Source organism: Ruditapes philippinarum, unplaced genomic scaffold (genome assembly GCF_026571515.1).
Source record: "Ruditapes philippinarum isolate M1 unplaced genomic scaffold, ASM2657151v2 ctg13075_1_1_1_1, whole genome shotgun sequence".
Lineage (NCBI taxonomy): Eukaryota > Metazoa > Mollusca > Bivalvia > Venerida > Veneridae > Ruditapes > Ruditapes philippinarum.
In genome coordinates this window covers 13568-22064 of record NW_026854999.1, presented here as the reverse complement: position 1 = coordinate 22064, position 8497 = coordinate 13568, and the positions used below count along the sequence as shown (strand labels likewise).

Here is an 8497-nt window from a genome sequence, read left to right as displayed (position 1 = left end):
CGTTACGGATTTACCTCTAAGAACATAAAACTATTACGTGATATTTCCAATTTTTTATAATTACTTTACCGTTTAAGGTGAAAAATCTTGCATGATGTGTTTGAAAAACTTATGATCAATGTTTCTTTGATATCTAACTCAAATTTTACAAACAATTAATTGTTTATAGTGAAAATCTACAAAATCAAAATATTCGAAGTGGCATATGCCATAATAATTAGAGATATTTTCTGCGTAAACTTGTGTGTTTATCTTTATTTTTGCACGGAATTATTCATACAATGGTATTTAATCATTTTCTTAAAAAGAAATACCGTAATTGTTTTATGTTCGACATTCTCTCTGGTCTCCGGTCTTCAACGGTCACAAGTCTCCATAGACCTTCTTCTATTGATCGACTATTTTCAACTATATTCCTGATACAAACGTTTCTTTATTTCACCCCAAACAATGTTGAAAATAGTTAAATGAAATATCTTTATATCATTAAAAATGTTTCCCGCAGGAAACCATTTTACTTGTTTTTCTTTAAAAAGAGTTGGAACCAATTCAATGATCCCAAAGGACCAGAAAAAATATTAACAACACTGAAGTGAAGTGCGGGGCGACTTTCCCAGCACTTGACACCTGCTGTTGTGAAGTATCAAAATCTGGATAAAGTGTGATCTCTCGGAAGCATTAATCAAAACAAAATTACACTTAAATTGCAGATTCCGCTTGATTGAGTCTGTACATGAGGGATAATGAAAAAGTGCAACATCCCTCACGCCCCCTTCGCATCGGCTTGAGAGGTAACTTACAAAATTAATGTTCAGAATGGTATCTCGGTATGAAGATTTTGGGATACCCAACTGAAAGATAAAATATGAACGGGTTTCTGAACCCACCCTCAGCCAAATTTTATCAATCTCATCGATATACCGGTTCAAATTAACTTATTTTTTGTCAGATATGATTTTCTTTGGTTTGGTTTCTTTTCATTTCAAACCTATGGTTGATTCTGACCATCTTAAAAGTAAGATGAGAAATAAAAAAAAGTAAAACTGCTCTTTAACTGATGAATACATATGTGTTATTGTTGTTCTATATAAATGATACAAAAGATAAAATGAAATCGTCAATACTTTTTGTATTTGTGTCAAGGACATGATAACGTTTGATAATGAGATGACTTTTGAAACATTGTCAATTATATATCTAATACCTTTAAATATTTTTATAGTAAAATCTAGTCTTTACACACTTTTTTAAATTATTTTTTGCTTTCGCATATGTAATGAAAATAATTTTTAATATTTTGAAGATAAATGTGCGAAGATATTTAGCGGTGTGCAACCTATATGGGCGTGACGGGTACCCGGGCGTGACTTCAAAAGCGAAACTAGAGAAAGAAATTAAGCAATGAAGAGAATAGTAAGTTCCTTTTTTAAAGTCTGATTATATATCTTTTAACATTTGAGCATTTTTGTAAACATTAAGGCAGTTCATAACTTTAAAGAAAGTTAGATCATACTAAACTATGTTGACGTTAAGAAAGGGAGTTTACTATGGAATGCCGGTAGGGACATGCCAATTTGCTTGCCACTTGCTGAATTGCTTATTTGCTAATTGCCGATTTGCTTATTTGCCAATGGCTGATAGGCTTAATGACGAATTTGCTTATTTGCCAATTGCTGAATTGCTAATTTGCTTATTTGTTAACCGCTGGTTTACGTATTTGCTTATTTGCCAATTGCTTATTTGCTTTTTTGCAATAGAAATAGTTTACACTGTGCCGGAAGTATATGAAAAACAACCAGTTGAGTAAAAAATAAAGATCCTAGATCTTATTGGAGTCTATTGAACAAATATTCAGGTGATCGGAAGGAAGTTATTAACAAAGTAACAACTGAGGCTTTTTTTGATCATTTTAGTAAATTGAATGAGGTTGACACTCAAGTTGACATTGATGACTTTGATATAACTAATGTCTCGTCAAATAACTCTGATTTAGATAAACCATTTACTGTATTAGAAATACGTAAAGCTATTATTTCACTGAAAAACAATAAAGCATCATCTTCCTTTGATCATGTATTGAATGAATATCTGAAGAATGTACCCGATAGCATGTTTGATGTGTTTTGTTATCTGCTAAAAATTCTTTAAGTTTCTGGATGTTTTTCCTTTAGTTGAGAGGAAAGGGATTATTTTACCAAAATGTAAAAACAAGGGTAATATAGACGATCCAGATAATTATAGGGAATTTACTTTAGTTGTTTTGGGAAACTTTTCACAAATGTACTTTACTCTAGACTTAATTATTTGTTAGACAGTAATAACATTCTCTGCGAATAACAAGCTGGCTTAAAGAAAACGTGTAGCACCACTGATCATATATTTTCTCTGAAAATCTTAATTGATTTACATCTGTCTAAAGGTAAAAGGTTATATTGCACTTTTATTGATTAAAGAAAGGCTTTTGATAGCATAAATAGAACTGCACTTTGGCAGAAATTAATTAGCAATAATGTTGATGGTAAATGTATAAAGATCATTTATAACATGTATTTACAAGCTAAATCTTGTGTTAAAATTAATTCTTTTAGTCATATGTCGGATTTTTTTACAAGTCATACAGGCGCTCGTCAGGGTGAAAATTTATCTCCCATATTGTTTTCTTTATTTTTAAATGATTTAAACTATTTCCTGTCACAACATTTTAATGGTCTGGATCTACTATCAAACATTGTAAATGATACCCTGAGTGATTCTGATGTTGAAATGTATTTTAAATTGTATATTCTTTTATATGCTGATGACACTGTCATATTTGCTGAATCTGCTGAAGAACTACAAAAAGCACTAGATGCAATGTCAAATTATTGTCAATTATGGCATTTACAAGTTAATCCTAGTAAAACTAAAATTGTTGTTTTTTGTAAAAGTAAAAGAGGTTTATGTAATATTCCAGCCTTTAGCTTTGAAGGTAATTTGCTAGAAATTGTTGATGATTTTTCATATCTGGGTGTTAAGTTCTCTTATAATGGTAAATTTGCTAAAACAAAGAATCATTTATTAGAACAGGCAAGGAAGGCTATGTTTTCAATTATAGTTAAGGCTAGAAAATTGGATTTGCCTATCAGTATGCAAATTCATTTATTTGATAGCATGGTAGCACCTATATTGTTATATGGTAGCGAAGTGTGGGGAATTGAAAATGTGAATATCATTGATAGATTTCAATTAAAATTTTATAAACTCATATTAAATTTGAAACAAAGTACTCCAAATTGTATGCTTTATGGAGATTTAGGGATATTACCTTTATCTATTCATATAAAAAGTAGAGTTTTGTGCTTTTGGAATAAGATTTTAAGTAGCAAACAGGAATCAATAAGCCGTATATTGTATGATATGTCACACTCTTTGTATTGTAGAAATGTGTTGAAACTCCCATGGATGAATAGTGTTTGTAAATTACTAGATTCACTGGGTTTTATCAAATTTTTGGATTAATAATGTTGCCACTTCTCTTCCATTGTTTAAGAAAATTGTTAAAAATAGACTGAAAGATCAGTTCATTCAAAATTGGCATAGTGAAATGTCACAATCGAGTAAATGTCTGAATTATAGAATGTACAAAAGTGAATTCAGATTTGAAAAGTTTTAGATATTTTACCATCTCATTTAGCTTTGGTACTATTGCGCTTTAGATGTATGAACCATAAAATGCCTATTGAGTCTGGTAGATTTTGTAATATACCAAAGAGAATTAAGAGTGTGTAATTTATGAAATAATAGCTCACTTGGTGATGAATATCATTATTTATTTAATTGTCAATTCTTTAATACTGATAGAAAAAAATATATTACTAGAGAGTATAGTACTAATGTTAATTCAATCAAGTTTTCTATGTTAATGAATAGCACAGATAGGAGTATATTGTTAAAACTTGCAGTATTCTGTAAAAAAATTATTTCAGCATTTAAGTAACTGATAACTAAGCTTATTTTCATAATGTAACACTTTCATTTTTGATTTATATTTGCCATGTAATACATCAGCATATTTCGTGGATATCTCTTTATATGTCATAATATATGTATATATTATTGTATATGTGACTGATGCCTCTATGAGGCCCAGCATTTTCAAATAAACTGTTAAACTGTTCATATCTGTTCACTTTTACCAACATTATTCTTGTAAATTCAGTGTTTTTCCAAGAATACTGTTGGTCAATGAATTTAATTGCTGTGATACCTACGCAGATATATGTCTACAACTGATGGCTGACATGTCCTTGAGAACTATAGACGCTTGGGGTCAGATCCCGAACCCCAACGTGATACGTGACCCTGTAAACACTCTATTAAAAATATTTTAATATTTAAACAAGAATTGGACATCGTTAAAACTGGTTTTCAAACAATTTTTAATATACCAGTATGAAAAAATACCATATACCACCAAGTCTCAATAAAGTACTTAATGGTTTTATCGTTGTAACGGATGTCAAATTCGTATTTAAATAAATAATAGAATAGTTTTGATATAGTCTTTACAGAGGCGTATCACGTTGGGGACAGGATCTGACCCCCAGCGTCTGTGCTTGAGAATGCCTTATAATGTGTTGCAGCTATAGATCTGTTTGTGCAGCCTAAGTCAGAGATTGATGGAATAATAAACACTTGATATAGTCATATATAAGTGAAAATTATTGGGTAAAGATTGAAAATAAAAGAACTTGAAAACAAAACTATTTCTTATTTTATGGCATATAAAATGTCGTTATTCTCAGCAGATTTGTCATGTAGGGCCTCATTTTAGTGGTACGAACACATAGTATGACGAATGATCCAATTGGTGCATGCCAAATATGGGTGTTTATCTTTGCATTTAAGCAATAGGCTTCGTTTTTAGCTCTGTAAAATTTGGTCACACTTTTCCGTTTCTTCATGTTAAACATTTTACATGCCATCAGGTGACCATGACCATGATCATGACCTAGGGTATAATGGACAAAGCCTCTTTGAATATTGTGTATGCGTGATGCCTATTTAATGCTTATGTGAAGTTACAGTTAGATGTAAGCAATAGTAACAGAGATATGACAAAAAAAACAAAGGCTTTGTAGTACAATACTTTGGTGACCTTGGCATTCAGTATATAAGGGCACAGCTTCTTCGTGTACTTTGTATGCATGCTTGTAACGCAAAGTTTATGCAAAGTTGCAGTAAGATGCATGAATCAGCAAATGTAACAGAGATATGACAGAAAAAAACAAGTTACCAAGAAAACCAATGCCTTGGTGGATAGAATAGCATCCCTAGTGCTAAAACTGAAACTCAAGATAATTAAAAAAACAACTACTTTTTTGATACTGAATTTATTTCTTTTTTCGAAATTGAATAAAAAGTATCCATCTGCCTTTCTACCTATATTCTAGTAATGATGGATTGCTCATTAATTGTCCCAAGTATAATTCACAAAACTTTATAAACATAATAACATGATATAGGTTCATGAGCTTGAAATAAAGTCAACAAAGACTTGTTACTTCATATCAAACAAGAACGTACTCCGCGAGTCGGACGTATCGCCTGACAATAGCATACAAATTTATGTTTATAAGCAAATAAGCAATTAGCAAATAAGCAAATTGGCAAATCAGCAATTAGCAAATAAGCAAATTGGCAAATCAGCAATTAGCAAATAAGCAATTCAGAAGTTGGCAAATAAGCAAAGTGGCATGTCCCTACCGGCATTCCATAGTTTACTGTTAAATTTTAAAACATTTCTATGACCTTCATAATAGTATCGGCGTCACTGCGAAAACGAAACTAGAGTACAAAGAAATTAAGTAGTGAAGTGAACAGTAAGCTCCTTTTTGAAGTATTATATCATATTGCTATAGACTAAGTACTTTTGTACGTATACATGTACATTATTGTAAAGATAAATAGAGATTTTCATGAAACCAGTTCATAGTAGAAGTTGGTTGTCTTTTATATATAGTCAGGGAGTCTAAGACTAAGTTATGTGTTGCCTCTTTAATTTTTACACAATTTCTTCCATTAAATGTGCCAAGTGCAAAGTGTTTTTCATCCCATTTATATATATTACTCACTTAACCTGAAGCACACATACCTTAAAGTCCTTCCTTTCAATGACATACAGTAAAATGCTGAACATATGATATTTCTTTACACTTTTTTTCTACTTTCCCTTTAAATATAGCGAAATTATGAGATAGCCTGTACGAAATTTTCTGCACGGAAATGAGGCGGAATTCAATGGCAGATTCCGCCCAGAAATTTAAATTCTCCCCCAAATATACAAGTGTTAAACCATTTGCTTTTGGCACGGATTCCGGCCGGATTCCAGGCGGAAACGGGACGGATTCTGGGCGGAATTGGGACGAAATATGCAAATGAGTTGGGGCGGAATTTTGAAGCAGAATCTTGGGGCGGAATTTTGAAGCGGAATCTTGGGGCGGAATTTTGAAGCGGAATCTCGGGGCGGAATTTCGGAACGGAATTTTGGAACGGAATTGTCAAACAAAATTCTGGGCGGAATTCTGGGACAGAATTCATGGGGGCGGAATTTTTATGAGTTTAACATGATCACATTTTTTTGGGATAAAATTATCAATAATGTATCACATTAAATTTTCTTTCACAAAATTTAATACATAATAATAATAAAATTCCTTTAGTCCAAATACAGAATAGAATACCATACATTCACTATAACACAAACAGTTTTTTTCTACCTGCAGGTTTTGGTAGGTACTGGTTTTCTTAGAATCCAACACTTTGTTTTTTTGCAATTTTTTTGCTGAGAGTGTTTCAATCATAAATTTGTTTCAAATGTTTCTGATCATTTAAATTACTATTTCTTTAATTGATGTCTGTTTTAAGTCCACTGCCTGTGTTTCCAAGAACTTCTTGTGGTTGTGCTCACCTTTAATAATAAAATTAATAATTAATTAAACAAAAATGTAGTAATGAATTATGTTTGATTGCATAATTATATGCAGTTATATTTCATATTTTTTGATAATATCAAATTTTATGTTTCAACAGTATTAAATATTAACAGTGCTTATGCATATTCAAAAATACTAAAGCTTACGCAGTAATTCTTATTTCAGTGCACAAGTGTTTAAGAATTGCTCTGTATAAGAATTAATTAACTGCTTTATTTGTGACACTATTTATTACTGGTTATGTATTTTTTCAAGGAAAAATGTTGAATAGTAAAGTATTGAGATTTAAAAATATACCTTTTCAGGATTAATACTGCACATCTTTATTGAAACACCTTGCATCTCACAGTCAGCACTTAACTCCCAGTCTGAAAATATGAGTGTAAAATGTAATTTTAGATTGTTCCATTGGAAACACAACACATTCATGTAAAATAATAAATGATTATGATGACCCTGTTCAGCTGTACAAAACTTCTGAATTTGTACCATTTATTCCTATTTAATCAAATTGACTTAATTTGTTTAATTTCCAGGAAATGAAAAAGATCTACTACATGCTATTAATTTATACAATACACACAATCATTATATAGAACCATTGAATAATTTATATTTTACAGTCATTAAACATGTAATAAAGATTTAAAACAATTATCAGAAAAAAAACAAATGTATGAAGTTGAAAATATAAAAACAACATTGACCTCTTGTTACAAATTTTAGTTTGCTACCATTGATAGCTTGATATAAAACTTGTTTCAGCATTAATGTAACTAAAGGTTTATGATTACCTGATTATGTTGTTCATCTCCTTGTCCCATGTTTTCACACTTATTTATCATACCAATACTAAAACACTTTGAGATCTTAAACTAAAGTATATCTCCAAAATTTTGTTAAAATATCAAGTACATATCCTCTTTTATTTGCACTCTTTTTTGCTGACCCAGATATCTTAGAATTCAAAATTCACAACTGTATAACTGCATGGACAGGTCAATCATTATGTAAAACAGGGTTCATTTACTCATCATCTCAACCTCCATTCATTGAATGTAACAAAAATTCAAGTAACAAATAGATATATATATAGAATTTAAAAATCATTTACAAATTTCTGAACAAAAAAATTGCAATGTCCTAGACAAATTCTGCATATGAAATTTATAATGTTATCTCTCCCCAAAATAAATTCAATGGAACAGCCTGATCTGTTGGAATGACCAGTGGAGTAAATTAGTCATGCAAAGAGTTTAAGATGGTGGGAAACTGCTGGTCAGTTGAGTTTTATCAGAGCTCTGATCTGTGTAGTGTAAAATCTCAGTGGATGTATATTGTAGTATTTATTTACCTAAATGAAAGCAATTATTGGGCAGTATTGGCTGATCAATTCTATATAGATTAAAAGGGCATGCAATGTTTTTGTTTTGTTTTTGTTTATTTTTTTATAACAAAATCATGATTTCTTAGAGTTTAAAAATGGCAAGCACACTATCTTGTCCTGTGGCTGTCCTGATATT

At 30.9% G+C, this 8497-nt stretch overlaps 1 long non-coding RNA gene across 1 annotated transcript; it reads right to left on the bottom strand.

Moving 5' to 3' along the window:
- Positions 1 to 6236: 6236 nt before the first annotated feature.
- LOC132741759 (uncharacterized) lies at positions 6237 to 7843 on the bottom strand. Its single transcript, XR_009627327.1, has 3 exons — positions 7769 to 7843; positions 7272 to 7342; positions 6237 to 6949 (listed from the first exon to the last, which is right to left on the bottom strand). It is a non-coding gene; the product is annotated as an uncharacterized LOC132741759 (long non-coding RNA).
- Positions 7844 to 8497: the final 654 nt, after the last annotated feature.